General features: G+C 37.1%; 1 pseudogene; it reads left to right on the top strand.

The window, feature by feature from the left end:
• LOC121400534 overlaps window positions 1-19,238 on the top strand; it is a 112,843-nt pseudogene extending 93,605 nt beyond the window's left edge.
• Window positions 19,239-27,914: the final 8,676 nt, after the last annotated feature.

The following is a 27,914-nucleotide window of genomic DNA, read 5'->3' as shown; positions in this document are numbered from 1 at the left end:
GCAAAAAATCCCTTCTCTAATTTGCCACAGAGGGGGAAAAATTCCTTCCCGACTCCAAGATGACCAGTCCCTACATCAACTTGTATGACGACCTATCTTCCATAACCCTGTATTTTTACAGTATATATTTACAGTATATATTTAGGTATCATATGTCCCCTTAAGCACCTCTTCTTCAGCGTAAACAATCCCAACTTGATCAATCTTTCTTCATAAATAATACTTCCATACCCTTTATCCTGTTTGAGCACTGAAGACCAAAACTGCACAGCATATTCTATGTGAGGCATTACCAGCGTTCTGTAAAAGAATGACCCTCTCCTCCTGCGAATCAATGCACATTTTAATCCATATTCTGTGCTGTCCTTGGAAATGTGGGGGTCTTACACCACTACCGCCTATGGCAGCCTTCATGGTGAAAGACTGACTACCACTCGGAAATAACAGTACAACCTTTTTTGATTGGTGGACCAATGTTTTGGTCAATGTTTTGATCAAAACACTCCTGTACTACTGCTGTTACTTAGTTACACTATTTTACTTCGTTAGAATCATAAAAATTAAAATTAAAAAAACTTTTTAAATATACACATATCGATTTGTACTTTACAGAGTGCCTTATGCAACACAAGGAAAAGGTATTGGAAACTGTCCTTCAGTGGAGCTCACTATTTGACCCTGAAGTGGTTTACCTCCTTGTAAAGCCAAGCAACACAAGAGACGTGATGACTCCTGGTATGATTCCTGTGGCTTTCATTTTCTCTTTCATATTAACTGAACAAAACAGATCTATATTAAGGTTTTAGTTCTACTAAAAAGGCGAGAATGATAAATAGTTTATTGCAACTGTACACTATGGAGAATAGCATTGCCATTTTTGGAACATTTCAGATAATGTTTCACATAATGGGTCCCATATCTGCATTATGCTATCAATTACTTAAATAAGTAATTTTACTGTAAACATAAATGAAAATTCTATGGGGGAAATGTAATAAAATAAGCAAAGTTGATACAAAATTAAAATAAAAGCATTTTGCAATCTAATATTCTTTTATTGCATTGCAAATTTTAATTGTACAATGCAGACTTTTAAGATGTGCTTGAAGGTGCCTGAATCTTTTGGAGCCAAAATAACAACTTTTTCAGGAAGAAGTTTTATTATATACACTGTGCACTAGCGCAAACTATTAAATTTGCAGTCTTTCATCCACTGTTTGATTGGTCACTTAGGGGCCCATTTACTTAGCTCGAGTGAAGGAATAAAGGAAAAAAACTTCGAATTGCGAATGTTTTTTCTGGCTACTTCGACCATCGAATGGGCTACTTCGATCTTCGACTACGACTTTGAATCGAACGATTCGAACGAAAAATCGTTCGACTATTCGACCATTCGATAGTCGAAGTACTGTCTCTTTAGAAAAAAACTTTGACCCCCTAGTTCACCACCTAAAAGTTACCGAAGTCAATGTTAGCCTATGGGGAAGGTCCCTATAGGCTAAACTATCTTTTTTTGGTTGAACAAAAATCGTTCGATCGATGGATTAAAATCTTTCGAATCAAACGATTCGAAGGATTTAATCGATCGATCGAACGGAATAGCGATAAATCCTTCGACTTCGATATTCGAAGTCGAAGGATTTAACTTCGACAGTCGAATATCGAGGGTTAATTAACCATATTAAATTAACGCAAAGGAAAATATGTTAGAGCAAAGGCATATATTTTCACATTGCTACTATTTTTACATTTACCAACTGTTATAACATTTACCGACTATGCTTACATTCCCCCTTAATTTTTAGAATTTGGATAAAAATGTTATCCTAATATAATTTTTTTATTTTTTAAATGCTAAATGATTGTGACATCTAAGGGTGTGCACAAAATTTGGGAACAAAGGAAAGACACAAGTGTAAGTAAAGTGGGATTCCCTAGTTGTGCCGTTTTTATTGCTTTGAAATTATTCAAAGTTTGTTTGTTTTGTACTGAAGGCAGATGCTTTGGATTTTATGCAATACGCCAAATGGTTACTTAAAATTACATATACTACTGTATACGCATGGGACCTGTTATCTAGAATGCTTGAAACCTGAGGTTTTCTGGATAAGGAATCTTTCTATAATTTGGATCTCCATACCTAAAAAAATATTTAAACATTAAAAAAACCCAATAGGATTTTTTTGCCCCCAATAAGGATTAACTATGTCTTAGATGGGATCAAGTACAAGTTAATGTTTTATTATTATAGAGAAAAAAGGAATCTATTGAAAAAAAATTAATTATTTGATTAAAATAGAATCTATGGGGGATTTCTATTTGGAAATTTCTGGATAACAAGGTACTGGATAACGGATCCTGTAAATTGTATGATTCTCTGGTGGCTATTCACATTTACCTGGTGTTCTGAGAACTTAATAACATTCATGGAAATACAGGACAGCAAGAAGAGTAACGATAACTTATTTTAAATATAATAGCTCCCATTTTCTGAAATAAGTTGAGTTTCCTGCAAAAACAATGCTTTGAAAGAACCATTAAGGAAATTAAAATTTGACTTAGAACATTACTCTTTCCACAGGAATGTAGTTTCTCACAATTAACATAAAAAGGATATGCTAAATGTAACTTAATGGTAAAAATAACTATGCAGCTTAGCATAATACAATTATTGGTCGTTTTGTGTTTTGATGAATTTGCTTAGTTGTATGGGTTTTATCCACTGATACACATGCAGTATTTTTTTTAATCACAATGAAAAGGAAAATCTGATTATTCATGGCATTTTACCAATTAGTTTTAATGTAAATAAATCATTCCTTGATTTATTACCTCGTTGTGTTTGGAGCCCTGAAACCACAGCTCTCCTTTGTGTCTGGGAGGCATTCTTAAAAGCCAGATGGTTGCCCACTTAAATGTTATATTTCTGCAAAACCCAAAATAGCCTAAACATAACAGAGCATAATTCAGAGTCAAAGCACAGTGTATTATATAAAATCTGAGAGGAATATTCATTAAAAAAACTATTTGAAGGTGGTGTCAAAATGTAAAAGGCTCATATTGTGTCTAAAAAGAGTTGGTCGTGTTGGCTAGAATACTATGGGGCAGATTATTAAGGGTCGAATTGAAAATTAAAATTCGAACTCTCACTTTTTTTATGGTCAAAACTCTCAAATTTGAATTGTGAATTATTCAAACTCGATTCAAATTTGAATTTGATTTTTGAGATTTGTCATACTCTGGCCCTTTAAGAATTCGAATTTGACTATTCGCCAGCTAAAACCTGCAGAATTGCTGTATAAGTCAATGGGAGAGGTCCAGTGAGTAATTTGGAGATGTTTGCAGCCTTCCTGACATTCTAGTTTTTTTTGGAGAAAAAACTCAAATTTGGTCGAATTAGATTCGAGTTTTCCTGACGGTAAAACTCTTCTGAGTTTTACATATTCAATTTTATTAATAACTAGTCGAATAATGGAATTTTGAGTCAAATCCCAGTTGTGAAATTGTCACTATGATTGGAGTAAATGAGATCAGTTCTAGGAAAATTAAAAGACAAAATAAAGTAGTAGCCACAGAGCATAACAAGTATTATTATTAATATTAATTCCCTTGCTGCAGGGCTGGAACTAGGGTTAGGAAGAAGAGGCATGTGACTAGGGTGCAAAGCTTGGGGGTGCCAGGCACTTACTTGATACACAGCCTATCCCTACACACGCATGTTCTCCTTTGAGCATGGATGCATGGGGGGGGGCAGAGCATAATGTGGCCGCCGGGTTGCCTGGGGTGCCCAGCTAGGCATTTTTACCGACACTGCCTAGCTGGATACTTTAACTTATTGAAAACTTATATGAAACATATTAACCGGCTGTTTTGATAACAGCTGAACTACAATAAAAACTTCCCTTACATTTCTAAGTGTTTTTTTGAGTGGTTATTTCAAACTTTTCACATGCTATATAATGCATGGCACCCCTCATACTGCCAGCTGGATACATTCTATGTTTCTTGGTTGGCTATTTGACCATGCAACTTATTCATTTACATGGAAACTCACAACATAGATAAGAGGTGACTATGTATAAGATTCAGTTACATAGCTAATTGTTCTTTCTTCAGTGACAAGGTTTCCTATAGCCCTGCAGAATTTAATTTCCTTTGCATAAAATACTAAACTTGCTATTGTAATTGTATAATAATGTTATAAGCATAATATATTTTTTAGTATAGTTTGTATAAAAGGAGACATCCAGCATACAATAAAAAAAATCTGTATTATTTCCCTAGATAGATACTGTCAATACTGAAAAATTTTATAAACATATTGCATGAAAGCATGCTAGTACCGTATATACAGTGACAGATCTGTGCTTTTTACCATCTGCAAGCTATAGCATGCTAAATAACCTTTTATATTGCCTAAAAATACAAATAATGTGCAAATAACTTTTATAGATTAGATAATAACATTTAAACAAATGTATTTTACATTCCCAGGACTCCCGATAAAATTGCACAGCTATAATGCAAAGCAAGCCACTGGGATGTATAAAAGGAAATGGAAATAAAGCTTTAAACAGCACTAGCCTAGTACTGCAAATGTATTGAAATAACACAAAGAAGCAGGATATTCAATGTTACATTCACTGGGGGATTCTGTAACAGACAAAGAAATGTCAGGTCTTTGTGTTGGACGCTGGGGGATTTAGTAAACTAGGATTTCCAAGTCTTGGTTCATATCTGGTATTTTCCAGGATTGATGAGTTCATAACAATTATATACTTCTGTAATGTAATGTTTTTAGATGCCTTTGCCCATAGAATATATTATGTTACACATAGGACTTTCTTTTTTATAACATTTTCACTCTCACATACATTTAGGAAAAGTATTAGAGAGTGGTGCCATAGCTTCAATGCTACAGCGGTTGTTGAGCTAAATCTCTCTTCGTCCGTAGAGAGAGGAAGGTTTTTAAAATCAGCCATGGAGCGTATTTCAGTCCAGTATGGATAGGCTACAGTGTACAGGTATGGCATGTACTATCTGCAATGCTTTGGACTAGTTTTGTCTAGATAGGGGGACAAAAAATAGATGCAATCTGACATGTTTACTACACTTAAAAAAAAAATGGCTGCTGGTTTTAGAGACTTTCACCCCCCCCGATTACAGGTGGGGATTAGTTATTGGCGAATCTGACTCGTTTCAATTCGTCAAAAAATTCATGAAACGGCAAAAAACATCGCAAAAATTATTTTGACGCGCAACAATTTTGACGTGAGCGACAATTTTTATACACAGACTTGTTTGTCTGAATGCATTAAAGTCAATGGGCATCAGAATCATTTTGATGCGTGACAAAATTTTTTTTTTGCATTGAAGTTTCCACCGGTGAATATTCACCACAATATTGCAAAAACATTTGCGGGCGACGAAATTCGGAAATTCGCCACAAATTCATGCCTGCCGAATAAATTTGCCCATCACTAGTGGGGATGGCATGTAGGTGAACACCCTCTTGGCCTCTACTCGTCCCCTGTGCAATAAATTACTAAAGCATGGTTGCACTTATTTAGCCTGCATTGTCAACTCATGCATTTCAATAAAGAACAATAAGTGGCTCAACATGAAAAAAAAAACACACACATTTTTTTTTATAGGGTTAATGGCTGCTCTTTGTAACCTGACCAGACAGTATGATGCAGCAAGATTATATAAATGGAAGATGCCAATGTTACATAGAGATTGGAATGTCTGTTGTTTTCCAACATGGAACTGTAACACTATCTTAGCCACCTGCCTGTGCCATAGGTTATACACCGTTACCTTCTTACCCATTACAGGTCTTGAGTCCCCTTTGCAAGGTTAAAGGGTACTGGGAATTACCTCTCATGGCAGTGCCTCTGGGAATACAACTGTGGTGGCTCCATTAGGAAGCAATCAAACGACACACTGTTTGCAATATAACAAACTTTATAAAAGTAGAAAGTGCAGATTAAATATGCATTCACATAACAATGACCCACAACTGTGGGAACCTGTTGCAGTCCCATCCTGGCACCTCCTTGCCAGGAAAAGTCCCACACTCCACTCCTGGTGGACAAAGAGTCTCAGTCCCTTTTCCCCCAAAGAGCTTTTACTTTCCCTGGTAGCGCTACCTGCCAAAATACCTCTCTGGCTGGACAGAGGTAGTTAATCCCATGTGTCAGGCACATGAACAACACGTGTATCTGTACAAGGGCACATGCTGGATACTTTCTCTACCCTCCCTTGGGCACAACTCACCCAGGATGGGCAGGCTCATCCAAAGCAGTGTGAGCATGACAAACCCCTTTTTCTCTTTACGGCACAGCTCCAATCACTCTCCACAGTGAGAGCACACAAAAATTCTTCTCTGCTGAACTACAGCTCCCAGCACTCTCCATAGTGCAAGCACACAAAAAGTCATGCAAGCTCTAAACCTGCATGGTTGAGCTTACCAGGCTTTGTAGTACTCTACCCATGTCCGGCATTCACTCTGTCCTGAAATTAGAAATGGCCATGTGAGCACATAGCTCTACCTATACCAAATAGTTACGCATCATCGACACCTTCTGACACCCTCTGGTATTTGCACAGGGACAAGGGCTCTTCCCCCCTCCCTTCACTCTAGGTCCAACCAATAGCTAAACAGGCAGGGGATTTTCCATCATGTGGATTTCAGAAACATAGGGAATTAACTTGATGGATCCCTACAGAACTTAAATGTTGGACTACTATGAGTGAACTGCTGTATATCTATGAAGGAGTTTATTTCAAGAGCACAGAGGGAAATTTAAGTTTCCGCAAGTAATCGCTGAGAATATTTTCCCACCAGAATATTAGCAGCGACTAAGTTTACTAAACAGCGATGCACTCAAAAGTCATTGCGATCATATACGTTAGCGGTAATTTTAGCAAATTGCAAATTTTCTGGCGACAAATTTTTTTGCAAATATTTATGCTATAAAATATTCTTGTTTTATGGCGGTTATTATGGCAATTTTACTGTGACATTTATGGCCAGAAATGCATCTTCAAAACTCACAAACTTTATTGACTGATGATTATACTATCCAACAACATTACCAGAGTAACACCAATCAAACATGTCTGCATCATATAAACCCTTCTGCCAATAGAATCATATGAACAAGAAATCATACCAGTCAATCTCTTTGCTTCATAGAAATGCACAGTTTAATGTAGCCAATCACAACGTAAGCTGGTTTGCTAACGTAGTTACCACAAGTGATCGCAATGACTTCTGAGCGCATCACTGTTTAGTAAACTTAGTCGCTGTGAATATTCTGGCGGAAAATATTCTCAGCGATAACATGCTGAAACTTAAAGTCAGATTTAGTAAACAGACCCCAAAATTTGAGATCAGGCACAGCCATACAGGAATGGGATTGTTTGGGAGACGGTTCAAAGTTAACCTTCAACACAAAAGAGCTCCACAAATGAATAAAAGCACAAAAGAACAGGCTGAGGTCAGGAAGGATGAGTTTATTTTTAATATCCTATCCCAGGGTGGTTTATCTTCACATAAACTGCCATATGTTTGAACTTTGCACCCTGTATTCTACCCTTTATGACTTCATGCACATTTCAAACAACCAGAAGGTATGAGAAACAGAAGGGCCACCTTACAGACACATCTGAAAAGTATTTCCAAACTAACCTCAAGTAGAAGAATGGCTCCTCTGATTGTCATAACTTTATATGTGACCAAAGTGGTTGGGTCCATACACTATAGTATTCATTAAAGAACATGGCTAAAAGTGTATTTACTACAGAATACAGGGCCCATTTTAGGGAGCAAAAACTTATAGTAACATAGTAAGTTAGGTTGAAAAAATACACACGTCCATCAAGTTCAACCTTTTTACTTTTTTTAACCTGCCTATCTGCCAGGCACATGACTGCTACCCCGAACATGACTGCATTTTGAATAAGCACTAAGGGTCAATATTTTATTTTGTGTCTTACTAAATCACCCCTTTTCCCCATAGGAGTACCAATATGTTGCAATATGAAATCATATTTTCACTCATTTATTAAGTCCCCTGTATACTGTATGATTGCAAAGAGTGCAAAGCCTTTCTGTCGCTTGGACTTTCCAAATTGGTAGGATGTTAGAGTTCAAGGTTGTCACTGAACTCCAACACCCCAATTTACATTTAATTTTGACTTCTCAAATGATGAACTGACATATTAAAAAAAAAAAAAAAGTCATAAAAAGATAGATATGCCAGTTTATTTAAACAGTCAGACAGTCACAAAAGTGTTAATAACTGTGATAAAATTCAGACAATATGATTCCCAAGTTTGAATTTTAATAAACATGCCTCTTATGTGTTTCATACAAAACAATCTATTTAATCTCATTTCTTAAAAAATACCATAAATGTGTGAGAGTTTGCAAGAAACATGCACTAGGAATGATGAAGAATCTGTACCTGAAGACTAAAGCTGAGAAGCCTGATTACATTCCGATGTAGTTTCCTTGTGACCTTAAGTGAGCAATTTATATCCTCAAGCTGCCAGTAGCAACATTTATATTGTCCTTTCTAGGGGAAGGTGGTGTCTGAAAAATATTCTCTCTTTCACTGAAAAATATTCTCTCACATAGCTGCATTGTTACCGCAGTACCTGAAGTAGAAATAAAATAGTTTATCAAATTCAGCTTTTGCCATGTCTGTGTTATGTTGAATTCAAGCCAGTTTCTGCTTTGTCTCCTGCATGTGAAAGTTTCTTTGGAAATATAAATATGCAGAAGAAACTCAATGAATTTATGAAGGAGAAAGTATCCTGCAGAAATTTGTAAAGAAGTTAAGTAAATCTGGCTAAACGTATGCATTGAATATAAGGGCTGTGGTGCAAAGATTTGTTTTTGTTTAAGACAAATTATAACAAACTCCTGCTGGGTTCATATACCATAGCCCAGCCCAATGCAGAGCAGGGGAATGGTTAATTCACGAGTCCCCACCCTTTTTCACCCATGAGCATCTTTCAGATGTAAAAAGAGTTGGGGAGCAACACACACATGAAAAATGTACCTGGGTGGTGCCAAAAAAGGGTTGTTATTGGCTATTGGTAGCCCCTTTGTGGGCTGGTTGCTTACAGGTGGGTCTATTGGGCAGTACACATGGTTTTTATGCAACCAAAACTTGCCTCATTCAAAAATAAGCACCTGCTTTGAGGCCACTGAGAGCAACATTCAAGGGGTTGGGGATCAACATGTTGCTCACAAGCTACAGGTTCGGGATCACTGAGTTCAGTAATTGCAGTCCCTGGTATTTTGAGAAGTTCTGGATGGTCATATTGTCTGAGTTTTCTTTCCATACCTTTCTTCTTCTTAAAAAATTCTTGTGCCTTCTCTGTAGATTTGAACCAGGTATGTCTGTGTAATAGAAAACCAGATTATTTACATTTTTTTTTAAAATAAAATAGTCCAATCAAACTAGAATCCATGTGAATCTATTTATTAATAAAAAACACGATTTAATCGAATCGGGTATAAACTCTATAAAATCAAGCGAAAACCAGAATCGTATGATTTTTTTCTGGCTCTTTGGGATTTTTGCCCGAAAAGTCAGAAATAGTTGGATTTTCTGGCTAATTCCAAAGCAGAAAACAGAAACATCCAAATAGGATAGGGACCTCTCCCATTGACTTATATACAAGCTCGGCAGCTCTGAGATGATTGATTTTCAGATTCTGACTTTTTGCAGCATCTGGTTTTAATAAAAAAAGTTTTTTATTCACTAAAAATTCAGATTTTACAGTAAAAAAAACCTCAAATTTTTGAGTTTTTTTCATTCAGACTTTAATAAATAACCCCCTAAACGTATCCACTTGCTTTGACTGTTGTAAAGCTATTATTGGGCACATTTACTTAGCTCGAGTGAATGAATAGAAGAAAAAATACTTCGAATTTCAAACTTTTTTTTGGCCATCGAATAGGCTACTTCGACCTTCGACTACGACTTCGACTTGGAATTGAACAATTCTAACAAAAAATCGTTCGACTATTCGATAGTTGAAGTACTGTCTCTTTAAAAAAAACTTCGACCACCTACTTCGCCAACTAAAACCTACCGAACATCAATGTTAGCCTATGGGGAAGGTCCCCATAGGCTTTCCTTTCAATTTGGGATTGAAGGAAAATCATTTGATCGATGGATTAAAATCCTTAGAATCGTTGATCGAATGATTTTTCCTACGATCAATCGAACGAACAAATGAAATGTGGTAAATCCTTCGATATTCGAAGTCCAAGGATTTTACTTTGACGGTCGAATATCGCGGGTTAATTGGCACTCGATATTCGACCCATAGTAAATGTGCCCCTATATGTCGTATAAAATATTGGTCCTAAAGCACAACTCTAAATGAATTATTTTTTTAAATACATAATAACTTAACTTGATGGTGCAGGTTTTTGTGCCAATGCTATTGATATGTATTATGACACTTAATAGTCTTTGTTTAAATTTTTTTTAATTAAATCTCCAATTAGTATATTATCACTTTTAAAATAAGGACTAGGATGCTGCTCCTGTTACTTAATTTAGCACCTCAAATAAAAGAGTAATGGCACAAGGGAATGTTCATATTAATGTCACATTATTGCCTCTAATTGCCCAGTGTCTTCCTGTTAGGCACAGTTGCACACTGAATAGAAGTAGAAGCTGTGGGAGTAGTTGATCCTTATACATTTTGAAGTGTTGATATAGGCCACCTTATGTTACTTTCTTAAATATTGTACAATATGGACTATCAGAGGTAGAAAGACTGGGCACTTTCAAAGGGTGACGTTGGGATGGGTGCAGTTCAGAAAGAGTTTGGAGCCTGTAAGGAGAAGAAGGGACGGCTTTCAGGATATGAATAGAGAAAGTGAGTGACAGCAGGCAGTGGGAGCAGCAATGTTGGTGGTGGAATCACAGGGCAAGGTGGGTTGTGTGTGGGCGCTGAGCCAAGTAGTATATTGCTTTGAGCACCAATATTACATACTATAGTTCAGCTCTGTAGGCCATTTTTCCTACTTTTCTCCCTGCTATCAACTTAAAAATATTTCCCCATAAATATTCTCTGTGTCCACTTCGTGATTACAGCCCTGCCTACATTTGGCAATGCTGTATAATATAGGGTTGATGGGGGAAGGCACTAGTGATGTGCAGGTTGACCTGAAACCCACAGCGACCCATGGGGTTGACCATCAGTTGGGTTGATATCCAACCATTGTGGGTTTGGGATTTGGTTTGGGTTGGGTCAGACTGGGAAGTACACTCCTTCACTACTCCCAAAGATTCCTTGTCTTGGAACCAGACGCACACACAGAATAGTGTACAGAGTGAGAATATGCTGGTCTGGGTTGGGAGTGGGTCCTACAATGGCAACATTTTGCAGGTTAGGGTCAGATACAGTTTGAGTTTTTCCTGACCCACATATTACTTGAAGGAATTCTGGAACTCTCTGTGCTTGGGAACATTATTTTTCTAGCATGATAATTCTGCTTCCTTTAAGATGTGGGCCAAACACAAAGTGCATTATTATTTTTCCAGAATCTGCAACGGAATTGTGAAAAATTAGTATTCTCCATGATAAATGGTATGGCATGAGACAGGACCTCTCCTGCATGCTCTTCAGTTGTGCATGGGGACAAAAAAAGTTTGACTTGACTCAAAGCCAAAGCATTCACCCCCAAAAAAAGTGAAAGACTTCATTTTTCTATAACCAGGATTGTGTTGTGTTTTTCTGAGCAATAACAACAGCTCCTACAGTAACTCACTATATAAAATTGCTGGGCATACCAACCCTGTAATTTATCACATAATGTTGCAGCCCTGAATGCCAATTAATTACCTGACTCAACAGCCATATACTAACACTGCACTGTAAATGAGGAGCACTGAATCTCTCGCTGATAGTAAAATTTCAGGCATTCTGTTGTATGTGTTGACACGGTATGAACAGGAACAGTCATTTTATTGCCAAAGGTGAACCGATAATTAAGATCAAAGGTTTTTTCTGCAAATTCAACTGTCAAAATAAAAACTGGTAAATATGTTAAAAAATAGGAACAGATTTTCTCTAAAAAAAAAAAAGACACAGACATTACTTCCTTCTCACTATGTTTAATTTTGAATTGTGTGGTTAGAAGCTTCATGTGTGTAAATTGAATGTTTGTGGTATGAGCCATGAGACTTTCTTATGAATCATTTGGGGACTGACCTCAGTTAATTTAAATATAATTAGCAGCAGTAAATTTATTATCTATACATAACAGTGTCTAACATTTATTTACCTAATTATATTCTGTAAATGATAACATAGCATCGATATTGTTTGACTGTATTTTTCTTTTAGGGCTAAAATCTTCACACCACATTCTGTCTGGTAGTATGAAATGTAGGATGACTATCCATCAAAATTGCTTTCTGGGAATAAATTTCAAGAGCGATATTTTGTAAAAGAAAACTTCTCTTATATAAGGACATAAAGGTATACAGTAGTTGTGTGATGCGTATTATACGTGCCATGCATACAAATGTTATATACATGCATGGGACTTTGTTATCCAGCATGTTTGGGATCTTTCTGTAATTTTGATCTCCATACCTTATGTCTACAAAAAAAATCAAATAAACCCAACGATATTTTAAATTCAAGTGCAATGTACAGGTATGGGATCAGTTATCTGGAAACCCTCTATCCAGAAAGCTCCGAATTATGGGGAGGCCATCTCATATAGATTCTATTTTAATAAAATAATTCAAATGTTTAAAAAATATTTTCTTTTTCTCTGTAATAATAAAACAGTACCATATACTTAATCCTAACTAGGATATAATTAATATCTAGTATAGGTAAATCTAAAAACAACTGGACTTGCTGAGTAATCAATGAAGATGTTTCAATACTCATCCGAGCAGCTTCTTCAGTTCAACTGACTGGTGTGGGAGATTCTCGGCATATAAACTCTTCCACTAATCCAATCACAATGGCACATTGTAACTCTTCAAAGAGGTGACATCTGAAGAAATTCACAGAGGTGTAGATTCTCTACTGCTCAGATGAGTAGTGAAACGTCTTCATTGATTACTCAGCAAGTCCAGTTGTTTTTAGATTTACCTATACTAGATATAACATGACCTGGATGAATGAAAATCTTCATAGTCAGATATAATTAATCCTTATTGGAGTATGATTGGGTTTAATTAAGTTTTAAATTGATTCCAAGTATGGAGATCCAAATTATGCAAACCTCCCTTATCTGGAAAACTATAGGTCCTGGGCATTCTGCATAACAGGACCCATACCTTTTTTAATACTATAGAAAAAAAAGGAAATAATATTAAAAAATATGAATTATTTCATTAAAATTGAGTTTGTAGTGTCTTCGATAATGGGTTGTGTACTCACAATCAGTATAAAATAAGGTTATATAACTGCAACTATAATATTTTTTGCTAGGCATGGATGCAGTGAAATCCCATATTTCGCCATCAGAGAATATTTTTTCTGCAAAAAAACATTTCAAAAGTCGCCCATTACCACAATGTATTTTGCTTCTAAAATAAGTCACCTTGAAAAACAGTCAATACATTTAGTATGTTTTCACCGTTTTTAAAATATACCCACAGTTTTGGAAAAATTTCAGTGAAGCAAAACAGGACAGATCCACTCGTCACAGTTTCTCTAAAAATTATTTCCTGCTTGAATGTATTTCCAGAAAGAGTGCAATGTTTTCCACCCCATGACTTTGAAAAAGTGCCTGTGGATATAAAAAAAAATGGCGCCATATGGTTCCATAAATTCTAGTACAATGATTCACTTGGCTATAACAAAGCAAGGTGTATTATGTGGAGCTCTATGTGTGTATGTTGCTACGCATATGTGTTTTTATATAGCATGACAAATACAAATAAATACAAGTCAGCGGGAGTTCAAATCAATTTAGAGCACGGAACCATCAGTTTTTATAATTGTGTCATAAACCGGAATACCAGTTAGGAGATTCTTCTTATGACCATGTTCAGCAGCCTGAAATGCAGCTGATATAGTGAATTTTCAACACATCTGACATTTGACCCCCAACAGCTATGCTTACAGTATGTGTACTATATTGGGTATTCTTACCTTAATAACTGCAGTATACTACTTTATATTGTAGAGATATACTATAGATTACTGTGAATTGTAGCAATATGCAGCAGTCATATTGATGATGTGATACAGTACCAAACTCAATGAAAGGAACTCACTTGACATGGTAAAAATACAATGGACATATGGTAATATGCCATGAGTTAGGTTCACAGCATGGTCTAGTTTGATTAAAAAGAAAACATTTGCCTTATTCCTTAGAGTTTTATGTACAAGCATATAAATGCTTTGAAAGGAAAGTATGATGTACCACAAATGAGGAACCAGTTATTGAAGGTTTCCTTCTTAATAGTCCCAATTCTAGTAATACAACTAATGATGCATGGTTCACACATGAGGAAATTCAAAAGAGACTAGAACATGTTAAGATTAACAAAGGTCTGGGGCCAGATGGTATTCATCCCAGGGTACTTAGCGAGCTTAGCTCTGTGATTGCCAAACCTCTTTACTTAATTGTTCATGATTCATTGAGATCTGGCATAGTCCTGAGAGACTGGCGAATTGCTAATGTGGTGCCTCTATTCACAAAAGGATCCCGTTCTCAGCCTCAATATTATAGGCCAGTTAGTCTGACGTCAGTAGTAGGAAAGCTTTTTGAAGGGTTATTAAAGGATAAGATACTGGACTTTATAGCAAATCATAATACTATGAGTGTATGCCAGCATGGTTTTATGCGTAATAGATCTTGCCAGACTAACTTAATTTCTTTTTATGAGAAAGAAAGCAGGGACCTCGATTCTGGGATAGCAGTGGATATGATTTATTTAGACTTTGCTAACGCATTTGATACACTGCCACACAAAAGATTACTGGTTAAATTAAGGAATGTTGGCCTGGAACATAGTATGTGTACCTGGATAGAGAACTGGCTAAAAGATAGACTACAAAGAGTGGTAGTAAATGGAACTTTTTCTAATTGGACCAGTGTTGTTAGTGGAGTACCTCAGGGCTCTGTACTAGGTCCCTTTCTTTTCAACTTGTTTATTAATGACCTGGAGGTGGGCATTGAAAGTACTGTTTCTATTTCTGCAGATGATAGTAAATTATGCAGAACTATAGGTTCCATGCAGGATGCTGCCACTTTGCAGAGTGATTTGTCTAAGTTGGAAAACTGGGCAGCAAACTGGAAAATGAGGTTCAATGTTGATAAATGCAGGTTATGCACTTTTGCAAAAGCATAGGGGCCTGACCCCGAAATGTTGCACTGCGCTTCCGCAATAAACATGCAAGGTGTTCATTGCTTGCATCAGCTCTGTGTGCCTCTGTATTGTTTGACTTCTAGACTAGATTTGGGGTTGCCGACCTCTACCATTGTGCACCAGACAGCATTGTATTTATCTTCTAAAAGGGTGTGCGAGAGCCAGATCTCTATTGGCCATCATTTGTAGCACCATACCTTAAAAAATGTAAATATTGGATAGGTCCAGGACGGGTTTGCTATCAAAAACGATGAAATAAAGATTTGAATGTGTAAACAGGAATCAATGTGGAAAAAGTACTGCTTTCTAGATATTGAGTTTCTGTATAATAGATCCTATACCTGTATAGTTCCACACCAATATTTTTATTTTTTAACGGTAAAATGAAATACATTTTGTTTTTAAAATGTTTACCTAATTATGTTCATATTTCCACTATAGTTTCTATCTATCTAGGTTCTAAAAATCTGTGTATAGGCTGACACTGTCTAGTGAACAATCTAACGCTCTCAGTTACTAAATACCTTACTAATCCTGCCTTCTATAAAGTTTACTATAAACAGGCACTTGTGAAAAAAAGTGATTTCAATAGCTGTTCCTACCCCATCACAAACACCTAAAAACAATGCCTATACATATAAAAAAGTGATTTTTAATTGACTGCACAGGTTATTTAATGCTACAGAAGGTAATACTGAAGATAAATGTTTTTTGACTGATAAAGTGCCCTCTAAAGTAATAGATGCTGTTAAGGGAAAACCTGATGTATGCACGGATAATTATATAAATATTCATGGTAATGAGCTTTTCATGTATCATCCACATTTTCCCTCTTCCTTTTCTTTGGTTTTCTATAATGAGGCATGTTCACAGTACATTCAATTATACATTATTTATTCACACTTGATAGAATGTTTGGTAGAGTATATCATCCACTTAAATATTTACATTTATACATAAGTTATGAATAATGAATCCTGTTTACACTGGTACATCTTTCATTCCGTCAAAAAAAGGTGTGGGGAAAAAGTACATTGCGGGTGTTAACAGGGTTGATATATTGGACCTTTGAGACATTTAATAATACATAGACAGATGGCTAGTTCACCGACCCATATGCTTAAGCATATTTTTTTTAAAAGATGTTATTCTCAGAAGACTGAATACATATTTTAATTTCAAAAGATAGTATTAAACACTTTAAGTAAGAGCTTTTAACCATACATTTTTACACTCACACTCACACACACATTTTATATTTTTTTAAAATTAGATCAATTTCTGTCTGTCATGCAGTAATGTAGTGTTAAAAGCTAAATCTTGCACCCGTTTGTTCAAACGAATCTTCTCTAACCTTCATTAGCACCTTGTCAAGCGTTTATTATGTTGACTGCGGGAAGTTATCAAAGCTGTTTTCAATACATGATGATCTGCAATTTTCATGTTAAAAAAGTGTAAGAAATTCCCGAGGATATTTGGCTGCTCGAGTTTCAGTACCTTGGAAGCCATTAAATGGCACGCAGACAGTTTTGTTATAAATGGGGAAAAGGAGTAGTTTTAAGTTGAAGATTATAGGGCTCAAATATTTAAGTTGAAGATTATAGGGCTCAGATATTAAAGAGATGCTGTCATGGAAAAACAGGTTTTTACAAAAAAATGTCCATACAACTTTTAGGTACTTGCCCGATTTAAATGAAACTGAGAGTGCTACAAAAGTTTTGTTAGGCACAAATAAACTCTAGCAAAAATTTGCTATGAAATGCTCACCCAGCCAAAGTAACGCTAGTGAAAATTGCTGCTGAGATGCAACTTTGCATTTTAGTGAATTAGAGGCCCATTTACTAAGGGTCGAATATCAAGGGTTAATTAACCCTCGATATTCGAACATCGAAGTAAAATCCTTTGACTTCGAATATCGAAGTTGAAGGATTTACCGCAAATACTTCGATCAAACGATCGAAGGAAAAATCGTTCGATTGAACGATTCAATCCTTTGAATGGAACGATTCGAAGGATTTTCCTTCAATCAAAAAAAGCTTAGAAAGCTTATGGGGAAGGTCCCCATAGGCTAACATTGGTGCTTGGTAGGTTCAAAGTGCCGAAGTAGGTAGTCAAAGTTTTTTTTTAAAGAGACAGTACTTCGACTATCGAATAGTCGAACAATTTTTAGTTTGAATCGTTATTTTCAAAGTCGAAGTCGTAGTCGAAGGTCGAAGTAGCCTATTCGATGGTCGAAGTTCCCAAAAAAAAACTTTGAAATTTGAAGTTTTTTTTACTTCGAATCCTTCACTCGAGCTTAGTAAATATGCCCCTTGGAGTGAAGTGCCCCTGCAGTCAATTGCATGCAATAAGGAATGTACTTTTGCTTGTGTATTTACACCCCTTCAAGCTCAATGACTACCAGACTTTTGCTGGTCACTTCTCGCATGTGCAATACATACTGTATATAAATCTGCTTTTTATTTTATTGTTAAAGAGGTATAAGGATTTAAATGGTCACATTTAGGGGCAGATTTATCAAAGGTCAAGGTGAATTTTCGAATGAAAAAAAATTGAATTTCAAGCTATTTTTTGTGTACTACGACTAGGAAATAGTCCAAATTTGATTTGAATTTCAAAAATTCAAAAATTCGAATATGGAAATTTATCATGTACTGTCTCTTTAAAAATCTGACTTCAACTATTCGCCATCTAAAACCTGCCGAATTGCTGTTTTAGCCTATGGGGGACTTCCGAGAACCAATTTGGAGTCAATTGGTGGACTTTGAACAACTTTGAATCAAATTCGTTCGAATGCGCTATTCCTTTGATTCGTTCGATTTGAATTCGGACCTATTTGATCGAAAACAGACCTATTTGACCAAAAAAAACCCTTCAACTTAATTTTCGTTGGTCTTTTTTAATTCAAATTTCGAAGTTTTTCAATTTGAAATTCAACCCTTGATAAATATGCCCCTATATTAACTATAGTTCAGAGTTATACAGGTATGGGACCTGTTATCCCGAATGCTCGTGACCTCGGGTTTTCCAGGTAAGGGATCTTTCCGTAATTTTGATCTACATAATGTCAACATTAACTAAATACAATAGGCTTGTTGAAATGTAATTATTTTATAAAAATGGAGTCTATGGGAGATGGCCATATCCTATTTCAGAGCTTTATGGATAACAGATTTCCAGATAATGAATCTCATAACATGTATATATGAACAAAACTAAAATGAAGAAAAAAATCAAGCATAAATAGCACTATATATACAGAGCAGTGACTGTCCATGTGTGGTAATATCACTTTCAAATACATATATAGTATAGAGAACATGTCTATAGCCAAGGTACTGATTCCTACTGTGTTCTATGATGAAAGAGTGCAAACATCATTCGACTACTGAAAGGGATTTTACAATTTATGAATATGGATGTGAGCATCTATTGACTTTTCTTTATTCTTTTTATTTCTATGCTTTGTTACAGTTGGAGTATTACAATTTATTCTGAAAAGTACCAATGGTAAGATATCATTTCTGAAATATTTAAAGCTGCATTGAATTGTAATAGAATTCAAATTGACCGCAGACATAATTATACAGTTCAACTTTCTCAGTAAACCAACCTTTTCAGTGTATCACTTGCTTCCGTTTATAAAAGCAGAATGGTTCCATAGTACTGCAGTGTCTGACTTTATTAGATGTAACATGGTGTAGAACACTTAGCTCTCTTCTTTTAACTGTTCTCGTTTATGAGAACAAAGGAGATCTCCTTGAAAGTGAAATCAAATTCTTGAAAAAAAACATTTTCAAACTCTTCTTATGTTAGGAAGGCTTTGGAATGATCCAGACTGTACAGCAGTAACATAAAAACTGATGATTCAACCCATCTAATCTGATTATTAGTTTCATGACTCTCATTTTACTCTCCAGTTGGACTTGGGTTGTAGCGTGGTTGCTTCATATGAATGAAGTGCCCGAAACACACAAGTAGATACCCTTTATCAGTTTTTCAGTGTATTAAATCAATAATAATAATAATTAGCATTTCAATCATAATTGAAAAACCTTTCTATTTAAATTCAAATGAAAAGGTAAACATCCCCTAATGGCCCTACACGTTTCGAGCCCTATAGGCACTTGGGCTTAATGACTCTGAGACAATTCATTTCCCTCTTGTGTCAAAATTGCTGGGATAGATTTTTGATTTTTATTAAAATTTTATCTCCTTCATTTTTCTTTTCTAAACAAGTCAAGACACTGCCTACAGAAATATAAAGAAAGTAACCCCAGTCTTTTCTGGCAGAGTAAAAAGACATAAACACAGTGGTCCAACCAATAAATGACACCGTTAGGGGCAGATTTATCAAAGGTCGAAGTGAAAATTTGAATGAAAAACAATTTGAATTTCAAGCTATTTTTTGTGTACTTCGACTAGGGAATAGTCCAAATTCAATTAAAATTTGGAAAAAACGTGAAAATTCGAATACAGAAATTTATCATGTACTGTCTCTTTAAAAATTCGACTTAGACCATCCGCCATCTAAAGCCTGCCAAATTGCTGTTTTAGCCTATAGGGGACCTCGTAGAACCAATTTGGAGTCAATTGGTGGACTTTGAAAAATCAAAGGTTTTTTTGGAAAAAATTTGAATCTAATTTTATCGAATGCGTTGTTACTTTGATTCATATGATTAGAATTAGATCGAAAACTGACCTATTCGCCCAAAAAAATAAAACTTTGATTTTTTTTGATAAATTTCAATTGTTTTTTTTTATTCGAATTTCAAAGTTATGGGAGTTCAAAAAAAACTCCCATTACTTCGAAATTCGACCCTTGATAAATCTGCCCCTTAATGATCGCAGCCAATATATGACACAGTTGACCCAGCAATAAAACGTACAGTGACCCCAGGATTTCAAGACAAGCTTAAAATGGCACAGCAACTAAACTGTTAAATGAAGTGGAATAATTACTAGGGATGTCGCGGACTGTTCGCCTGCGAACTAATTCGCGCGAACATCGACTGTTCGCGTCCGCCGAATGTTCGCGAACGTCGCGCGACGTTCGCCAATTTGGGTTCGCCTTAGCTGGCGCTTATTTTTGACCTCTCACCCCAGACCAGCAGATACATGGCAGCCAATCAGGAAGCTCTCCCTCCTGGACCACCCCTACACCCCCTGGACCACTCTCCTTCCATATATAAACTGAAGCCCTGCAGCGTTTTTTCATTCTGCCTGTGTGTGCTTGGAAGAGCTAGTGTAGGGAGAGAGCTGGTTAGTGATTTGAGGGACAGTTGATAGTAACTTTGCTGGCTAGTAATCTACTTGATACTGCTCTGTATTGTAGGGACAGAACTCTGCAGGGATTTGAGGGACATTTTAGGTTAGGTAGCTTTGCTGGCTAGTAATCTACCTTCTACTGCAGTGCTCTGTATGTAGCTGCTGTGGGCAGCTGTCCTGCTGCTGATCTCTCATCTGCTGACTGCTGCCTGTAACCCAATAGTCCTTGTAAGGACTGCTTTTATTTTCTTTTTTGTTTTTTTACTTTGCTACTATAAGAGCCCAGTGCTATTAGTCTAGCTGTGTTGGGGAGTGGGACTGGTGTGCTGCTCCTCCTAGTAGTTCACCACTACCAGCACCAACCAGAGTCAAAATTGTTACAAAGTATCTTATTTGCACCTGTTAGCTGTTCTGAGCTCTTTGCCAAAAGCTAATTAAGTTAGCTGTTCAGTTCAGAGAAAAGAGGGACTTTCCAGTACAAAAGAGGGACAGGGGGTTGAGTGGTCAAAAGAGGGACAGTTGGGAGGTATGCAAGTGCCACCTAGCTGTGTGAGCTTTTTCACATTCTGTCTAAATAACAATAATAATTCTGTGTCCGTAAACATCACCTGAGTGATACAGCAGCAATAATATATTCCGTATCCACTACTGTATACGTTGCCCTTGCAGGCATTGTTTGCCCAGTCTTTAACCAAGTGCCACCTCGCTGTGTGAGCTTTTTCACATTCCGTGTCCAGAAACATCACCTGAGTGACGTAGTGTGATTTCTGCCCTTTACAGCACAAAACGCAGCGCTGTGTCAACAATGTATTTTTCAGATACATTTTTGCCCTTGATCCCCCTCTGGCATGCCACTGTCCAGGTCGTTGCACCCTTTAAACAACTTTAAAATCATTTTTCTGGCCAGAAATGTCTTTTCTAGCTTTTAAAATTCGCCTTCCAATTGAAGTCTATGGGGTTCGCGACGTTCGCGAACCGTTCGCATTTTTGACGCAAGTTCCCGAATATGTTCGCGAACATTTTTTCCGCCGTTCGCTACATCCCTAATAATTACAAGAAAAGTTAATTTTTTTTTCTCTAGAGAAAAGGCACCTGCAAGGGGACAAGCTAATTCTTAACAAATATGTTAGAGGGCATTATAAATAAATAGCATAATATATTTCTTCTCATACAACCAAAGAGTCAATGCCTTTAAAGACAAAAGCATTTTCATCTGAAGCAAAGCAAATGGCCTTATGGGTGATGCTGGGATTGCAGATTTCCTTAATGGGGTGGTTCATCTTTAAGATTAACTTTTAGTATGGTATAGAATGTCCTATTCCTAGCAACTTTGCAATTGGTCTTCATTCATTGTTATAGTTTTTGAATTGTTTGCCTTCCTCTTCTAAATCTGGGGGTCACAGACCCTATCAGCCAAAACACTATAGTGTTGTTGCCTTTTTTTGATTTTTGTGCCCCTGATGAAGACCTCTATAGGTCGAAACGCGTAGGGCGACATGCTGTTGCCATGTGGGTTAACTAGCATGCAATAAAATTCGTTTTTATTTAATTATAGAGTGTGCTTTCCTCTCTTTTTTTGATTTTCATGCATGATTTTCTGTAAACTACAGATGGGTAGTGTCCTGTAGGATAAGCACCTCGCACATGCTTACTTTTGTTAGTTTTTGATTTTTTATTGGGGAGTGTGCGCCTTCTACCTTTGATGTTTTGAAAACACTATAGTTCAGCTTACAGATTTATTATTATTATTACTTTTTATTTTCTTATCTTTCTATTTAATCCCTCCCCTGTTGTTATGCCAGTATTTCATTTAAACCACTGCCTAGTTGCTAAGGTAAACCCCTAGTAACCAGATAGCAGATCAAATTCAAAATAAAAAGATGCTGAACAAAAAGTAAAAAAAAAAGAAAAAAAACACAAAAAATGATTGTCTCAGAATATCAATGTATATGTCATGCCAAAAGTTAATTTAATGGTGAACAACTCCTTTATTTAATAGAAGAGGGGCTTGGCTGGCTTTTTTTGGACTGGCAAAATATTCAGGCCTGCAGTTAGTATTATGTAGATATATATATCTTTCTGTATATACTTGTGTACGTATTTGTGTCTATGTACTGTATCTATGCAGTATGATTTTATACACAATTTGTTAAAAATTTATAAAAAAAAGTTGTATTTTTAAGGCATCTATGTTGTGATAACATTTGAAATGTCTGATATTTAACGTTCATCTATTATAGTAAATGATCCTACATTACCTCAAAAAATATTTAAAACCTCTGGTTAGCTGCTACCTGGGATGGATGAAAATACTATGCAGTGTATGTATAGTTTAGTAAACTGGGTTTCATTGATTCGATACCTTAAGGGGCCGATTCATTAACTTCGAGTGAAGGATTCGAAGGTAAAAAGCTTTTTTGGGCTACTTCGACCATCGAATGGGCTACTTCGACCTTCGACTACGACTATCGAAGGATTCAAAGTAAAAATCGTTTGACTATTCGACCATTCGATAGTCGAAGTACTGTCTCTTTAAAAAAAAATTCGACCCCCTAGTTCGGCAGCTAAAAGCTACCGAAGTCAATGTTAGCCTATGGGGAAGGTCCCCATAGGCTTTCCTAAGTTTTTTTATCGAAGGATATTCCTTCGATCGTTGGATTTAAATCCTTCGAATCGTTCGATTAGAAGGATTTAATCGTTCGATCGAAGGAATAATCCTTCGATCGTACGATCGTACTATCTGCGCTAAATCCTTCGACTTCGATATTCGAAGTCGAAGGATTTTAGTTCCTAGTCGAATATCGAGGGTTAATTAACCCTCGATAATCGACCCTTGATGAATCGGCCCCTTAGTATTATTTTAGTGTACCCTTTTATTGTTGCTAATGCACAGACAATAAGAGGCCCATTTCATAAAGGTCAAATTTTAGTAGTATTAGAGCTCTTTGAAACCATGATTAAACTCATTTTCTCTAAAACCACAAATACAATAGGGATGTCGCGGACTGTTCGCCCGCGAACTAGTTCGCGCGAACATCTGGTGTTCGCGTCCGCCGAATGTTCGCGAACGTCGCGCGACGTTCGCCAATTTGGGTTCGCCATAGCTGGCGCTTATTTTTGAACTCTCACCCCAGACCAGCAGATACATGGCAGCCAATCAGGAAGCTCTCCCTCCTGGACCATCCCCACACCCCCTGGACCACTCCCCTTCCATATATAAACTGAAGCCCTGCAGCGTTTTTTCATTCTGCCTGTGTGTGCTTGGAAGAGCTAGTGTAGGGAGAGAGCTGTTAGTGATTTGAGGGACAGTTGATAGTAACTTTGCTGGCTAGTAATCGACTTGATACTGCTCTGTATTGTAGGGACAGAACTCTGCAGGGATTTGAGGGACATTTTAGGTTAGGTAGCTTTGCTGGCTAGTAATCTACCTTCTACTGCAGTGCTCTGTGTGTAGCTGCTGTGGGCACTGCTGCTGATCTCTCATCTGCTGACTGCTGCCTGTAACCCAATAGTCCTTGTAAGGACTGCTTTTATTTTCTTTTTTGTTTTTTTACTTTGCTAGTTGCTACTATAAGAGCCCAGTGCTATTAGTCTAGCTGTGTAGGGGTGGGGAGTGGGACTGGTGTGCTGCTCCTAGTAGTTCAGCACCAACCAGAGTAATTTTTTTTTTTTTATATATATATATATATATATTTTTTTATTTTACTTATCTCACTGTTCTTTAACGTGTCCAGTGCTGTTTGCTGTTCTTCATAGTAGTGCACCAATAGTAGTGCACTTGCAGGCATTATTTGCCCAGTGTGTTCTTCAAACAACGACCACCTAGCTGTGTGAGCTTGTTCACATTCTGTCTAAATATCAATAATAATACCGTCTCCAGAAACACCACCTGAGTGACGTTTTTCAAGCAGCAATAATATATTCCGTATCCACTGCTGTAGTGTATACGTTGACCTTGCAGGCATTGTTTCAATTTGTTTGCCCAGTGTGTTCTTCATTTTCAAACAACGGCCACCTAGCTGTGTGAGCTTGTTCACATTCTGTCTAAATATCAATAATAATACCGTCTCCAGAAACACCACCTGAGTGACGTTTTTCAAGCAGCAATAATATATTCCATATCCACTGCTGTAGTGTATACGTTGACCTTGCAGGCATTGTTTCAATTGGTTTGCCCAGTGTGTTCTTCATTTTCAAACAACGGGCACCTAGCTGTGTGAGCTTGTTCACATTCTGTCTAAATATCAATAATAATACCATCTCCAGAAACACCACCTGAGTGACGTTTTTCAAGCAGCAATAATATATTCCGTATCCACTGCTGTAGTGTATACGTTGACCTTGCAGGCATTGTTTGCCCAGTGTGTTCTTCATTTTTCAAACAACGGCCACCTAGCTGTGTGAGCTTGTTCACATTCTGTCTTAATATCAATAATAATACCGTCTTCAGAAACACCACCTGAGTGACGTTTTTCAAGCAGCAATAATATATTCCGTATCCACTGCTGTAGTGTATACGTTGACCTTGCAGGCATTGTTTCAATTTGTTTGCCCAGTGTGTTCTTCATTTTCAAACAACGGCCACCTAGCTGTGTGAGCTTGTTCACATTCTGTCTAAATATCAATAATAATACCATCTCCAGAAACACCACCTGAGTGACGTTTTTCAAGCAGCAATAATATATTCCGTATCCACTGCTGTAGTGTATACGTTGACCTTGCAGGCATTGTTTGCCCAGTGTGTTCTTCATTTTTCAAACAACGGCCACCTAGCTGTGTGAGCTTGTTCACATTCTGTCTTAATATCAATAATAATACCGTCTTCAGAAACACCACCTGAGTGACGTTTTTCAAGCAGCAATAATATATTCCGTATCCACTGCTGTAGTGTATACGTTGACCTTGCAGGCATTGTTTCAATTTGTTTGCCCAGTGTGTTCTTCATTTTCAAACAACGGCCACCTAGCTGTGTGAGCTTGTTCACATTCTGTCTAAATATCAATAATAATACCGTCTCCAGAAACACCACCTGAGTGACGTTTTTCAAGCAGCAATAATATATTCCGTATCCACTGCTGTAGTGTATACGTTGACCTTGCAGGCATTGTTTGCCCAGTGTGTTCTTCATTTTTCAAACAACGGCCACCTAGCTGTGTGAGCTTGTTCACATTCTGTCTTAATATCAATAATAATACCGTCTCCAGAAACACCACCTGAGTGACGTTTTTCAAGCAGCAATAATATATTCCGTATCCACTGCTGTAGTGTATACGTTGACCTTGCAGGCATTGTTTCAATTTGTTTGCCCAGTGTGTTCTTCATTTTCAAACAACGGCCACCTAGCTGTGTGAGCTTGTTCACATTCTGTCTAAATATCAATAATAATACCGTCTCCAGAAACACCACCTGAGTGACGTTTTTCAAGCAGCAATAATATATTCCGTATCCACTGCTGTAGTGTATACGTTGACCTTGCAGGCATTGTTTGCCCAGTGTGTTCTTCATTTTTCAAACAACGGCCACCTAGCTGTGTGAGCTTGTTCACATTCTGTCTTAATATCAATAATAATACCGTCTCCAGAAACACCACCTGAGTGACGTTTTTCAAGCAGCAATAATATATTCCGTATCCACTGCTGTAGTGTATACGTTGACCTTGCAGGCATTGTTTCAATTTGTTTGCCCAGTGTGTTCTTCATTTTCAAACAACGGCCACCTAGCTGTGTGAGCTTGTTCACATTCTGTCTAAATATCAATAATAATACTGTCTCCAGAAACACCACCTGAGTGACGTTTTTCAAGCAGCAATAATATATTCCGTATCCACTGCTGTAGTGTATACATTGACCTTGCAGGCATTGTTTGCCCAGTGTGTTCTTCATTTTTCAAACAACGAGCACCTAGCTGTGTGAGCTTGTTCACATTCTGTCTTAATATCAATAATAATACCGTCTCCAGAAACACCACCTGAGTGACGTTTTTCAAGCAGCAATAATATATTCCGTATCCACTGCTGTAGTGTATACGTTGACCTTGCAGGCATTGTTTGCCCAGTGTGTTCTTCATTTTTCAAACAACGGCCACCTACCTGTGTGAGCTTGTTCACATTCTGTCTTAATATCAATAATAATACCGTCTCCAGAAACACCACCTGAGTGACATTTTTCAAGCAGCAATAATATATTCCGTGTCCACTGCTGTAGTGTATACGTTGACCTTGCAGGCATTGTTTGCCCAGTGTGTTTTTCATTTTTCAAACAACGGCCACCTAGCTGTGTGAGCTTGTTCACATTCTGTCTTAATATCAATAATAATACCGTCTCCAGAAACACCACCTGAGTGACGTTTTTCAAGCAGCAATAATATATTCCGTATCCACTGCTGTAGTGTATACGTTGACCTTGCAGGCATTGTTTGCCCAGTGTGTTCTTAATTTTTCAAACAACGGCCACCTAGCTGTGTGAGCTTGTTCACATTCTGTCTTAATATCAATAATAATACCGTCTCCAGAAACACCACCTGAGTGACGTTTTTCAAGCAGCAATAATATATTCCGTATCCACTGCTGTAGTGTATACGTTGACCTTGCAGGCATTGTTTCAATTTGTTTGCCCAGTGTGTTCTTCATTTTCAAACAACGGCCACCTAGCTGTGTGAGCTTGTTCACATTCTGTCTAAATATCAATAATAATACTGTCTCCAGAAACACCACCTGAGTGACGTTTTTCAAGCAGCAATAATATATTCCGTATCCACTGCTGTAGTGTATACATTGACCTTGCAGGCATTGTTTGCCCAGTGTGTTCTTCATTTTTCAAACAACGAGCACCTAGCTGTGTGAGCTTGTTCACATTCTGTCTTAATATCAATAATAATACCGTCTCCAGAAACACCACCTGAGTGACGTTTTTCAAGCAGCAATAATATATTCCGTATCCACTGCTGTAGTGTATACGTTGACCTTGCAGGCATTGTTTGCCCAGTGTGTTCTTCATTTTTCAAACAACGGCCACCTACCTGTGTGAGCTTGTTCACATTCTGTCTTAATATCAATAATAATACCGTCTCCAGAAACACCACCTGAGTGACATTTTTCAAGCAGCAATAATATATTCCGTGTCCACTGCTGTAGTGTATACGTTGACCTTGCAGGCATTGTTTGCCCAGTGTGTTTTTCATTTTTCAAACAACGGCCACCTAGCTGTGTGAGCTTGTTCACATTCTGTCTTAATATCAATAATAATACCGTCTCCAGAAACA

The sequence above is a fragment of the Xenopus laevis genome, chromosome 1L, assembly GCF_017654675.1.
Source record: "Xenopus laevis strain J_2021 chromosome 1L, Xenopus_laevis_v10.1, whole genome shotgun sequence".
Taxonomy (NCBI): domain Eukaryota; kingdom Metazoa; phylum Chordata; class Amphibia; order Anura; family Pipidae; genus Xenopus; species Xenopus laevis.
This window is presented reverse-complemented; position numbering and strand designations above follow the sequence as displayed.